Genomic DNA, 3,437 nt, shown 5'->3' with positions numbered 1-3,437 from the left:
AATTTATTGTAGAAGGATAATCAAAGGGAAAGATTGTTGAAGAAGTATAAGGAGTAGAGTCCTGACGCATTGGGAAAAAGGAAAAATTAATAACGCTGGAATAAAAAATAATAAACATTAGCAAACGTGTATTTTAACCGCGTTTCCACAAATATCTATTTTTAATTTATCCTTCACACGTTCTTTAATTATTCTCTCTTCTGTAGTAGCTCTTCCGTCTCGGCTCTCTCAATGTCTTATGCCCTTCGTAAGTTTTCTGAAATTTTCCTGTGTCATTTAACATTTCTGTTGCAGCTTCCTCATGGCACGTGCAATAAACGGTGTGTTTCTTCGGAAACACATTGCCGAGTTTAACCCGAAATTTGTATAAGTACTGGATACGGTCCGGGTAGCGTGATCGTTGCAGTACGTGTCCAATTCTCGCCAGGTTTACCGGTCTGTCGAGCTTGTCTCGTCAGACCAGCGTCTAGCAAGCCGATAAGCCGAATTAACCACGATTAACGCACGAGGGATGTGGGCACATACCGCCCCAGAAAGTGGATTGCCTCACGTCGCGTCTATCAGCCGCGTGATTTATGCACTTGGTGTGACACAGAATATTGTGGTTCACAGAGTATCGTGGTTGTGAAGGCCTCGTCGACATTAGACGCGTGTTAAACGTGATCCGAGGAGCCGAACGTATTCGTAACGATCTCGCTGTCGTTCCCGTATCCGCCGCGTCGATTGTAGCAAATCGTCAGTTACTTCGCGTGTCGTGCAATTCGCACTGTCGTTTGCACTTTTCGTGAAGGATTTGCAACAAAGATATATAGTGTTTCGAGAGACTTTTAAAATTTATCCAAAGAGAAATTAACGATAGCGAAGGAAAGTGATTGTACAGAAGGGTGATCAACTTTAGGTGGAGCATCATGAGATGTCTCTTAGTCATGAATCGCGGAATTCTAATAGCGGAGATTGTGAATAATTGTAAAATGAAGTCTAGTATAATCTATATATCTTATGGATAAACACGCAATTATGGTAGAAACATGGTAGCATTTTTGTAAAGTTAAAACACCTGTGAAGTATTTAAATATCATGTAAAAAAGAAATTAATTAATTCAATATAATATTTTGTTTTATGTAAATTCGGATTTTTAAGATTACTTTTACTATATATCTAATAATATATTGATGAAAGGAAAATCCGTGGAAAATATTGGGTTCTCATAACGATGTTTATTGTGACATGCAATTTCTATCGCTTCGTTAAAAATGAAGAGTTTTTGTTGCATGCATTAAATCCGAATTTTCATCCATGAGATCCGGATTCGGTATATCAATAATTCCAATATTTGTTGATAACTGTTAACATTTTTAAAGTTGTTGTATTATTAGTTAGGAAATGGTTTACGAGAAAAAATAGGAATTATCTGAATTAGAATCTTATGTCTTAAATGTCATCAATATTCGCCTTAGTCACTGTTTTTTTTTAATCGGAAGTGGTAATTCGTTCGTTTGTTCACATCGATCGTTTCTTATTTTTTCATGCTTTAGTAATTACTTTTAAAGAGATTTATAAAGCGATTTGGTGATCGAATTACTCTTTCTAAGTTTCCGTTATTCTATCAATAATTTTATTAACGTCTTTTGTTCATGGTTTGTCCAATTGCTTAACATTTAATATGTTATGTGTAACTGCAGACCACACACAATAAATAATAGGATGTTTGTTTGAATATTGGTCAATATATTACGCATAATGGTATACTTAATTGTGACTCATTTCTCCTTATCTTATGTATAACTTCAAGCTATCATATTCTAGAATATGTATTTTAATAGGCTGGAAATATGAATAACATCTTGATCCACCGATTTCATTCAACAGTTCCTTCTTATTCATAATTAAGATTTTATATGTAACTTATTTTACAATTTAATTTATATCAAATGTTATATTGAAAGTAATCTGAATATGAAATGAGAAATAATAAAGCATGTCTATATCGGTAATCTTATAATTATTTATGTACGTTATTCGTAGCAGCATGATAATTAATTATAATATTGTATTATTAGATGTAAACTGTATGTTTAGTTCTATCGGATTTCATGTCATTTATTTTGTTTTGTGTATTTTACTTTGCTTTGCAAGTGCTTATCATATAAACATGCATTATATCTTTACTGTTGCATCTTTAAATTTTCTATTACTTTATTATTTATCGATTTTTGATCATTAGAATATTACTAACATTACAAATTTCAGTTTTTCGCGAAATATGTAAAGTTTTTTTGTTTAGAACGGCATTAATATACACATAATACGACAAGTAAAGTCTTTTTAAATTTAAATTAAATTCCAAGTTTAAACATCGCGCATGTCGTGGAGAATTATTCGATCAAAATTCTCATGCAAGTAATGAAATTTGTGAACACATCTTCAGTTTTATACAATTTTTACGGTTATTATCAATATTCTCTTTAAATAATTTTTCATTAGTTTAAATTTTTCGGTACGATCTTCTCGCGTATGTACTACATAGGAATCGAATGTAATATTGTCTGTCGGCGACAATAACAATCCGACAACAAGGTCGAGGTATCTCTGTCTTATCGATTTTTAATTGAAATGCGATCAGTCTATGGTCAGATGTGACAAAAGGTAAGTCCAATCTGGCCTGAAGAAAGAAGGAGGAATTATGACGGAAGGAATAAGGTAAGTGGTCAATTTTGATCACATAAGAGTATAAGGTAATGTACAAAATTGTTATTTATTTATTTGTCTGATTTTCTCTATTTTCTCGTATATGTACGAGACTGGAAAGATCCAATTTACATTCTAATCACGCGCGTATATTTGAAACTCTGATTCTTATAGTGTTTTTCACTGGCAGAGCTGGTGCGCACTCAGTGCACTTTAAAGTCGTTGTACACAAATCGATATAAAGATGTAACGTTTAATAAAAATATAGAAACGAATTAAACCACGAAATCCTTAATATATTTTATTGTGATATTTGATAAAATATACGTTGGGTATTTTATTAATTGAGATCTCTCACTTTTACAGTCAGATTAGATTAATGTACAACAGCTTTAATGTGCACTGAGTGCGCACCAGTTCTGCCAGTGAAAAACGCTATTAGATTTATTGCTCAAATAGATTTTAGGTATTTTGCTGGATTAACCAAAAAATTGATTCCCTTAGTAAGTCGCATATCGCGTTGCGATTTTAATTAAAGATTTTTTTTATTAAGTTGAAATATGCGGGTAGGTAGGTAAATAGATACGAAAAAATATAGGCAAATAGGAATATAGACTGGAATACGGGTAGGTAGGGATTCGGTCAGGTAGGAGTGTTAATAATTTGAGTTGAAAAATAGAGTTGAAAAGATTCTGTTATAGAAAATACAATAATAATAAATATATCAACGTACTTGTAATTATTATAT

The sequence above is a fragment of the Trachymyrmex cornetzi genome, unplaced genomic scaffold (genome assembly GCF_001594075.2).
Source record: "Trachymyrmex cornetzi isolate Tcor2-1 unplaced genomic scaffold, Tcor1.1 scaffold24, whole genome shotgun sequence".
Classification (NCBI taxonomy): domain Eukaryota; kingdom Metazoa; phylum Arthropoda; class Insecta; order Hymenoptera; family Formicidae; genus Trachymyrmex; species Trachymyrmex cornetzi.
Note: the sequence above shows the minus strand (reverse complement) of the source record.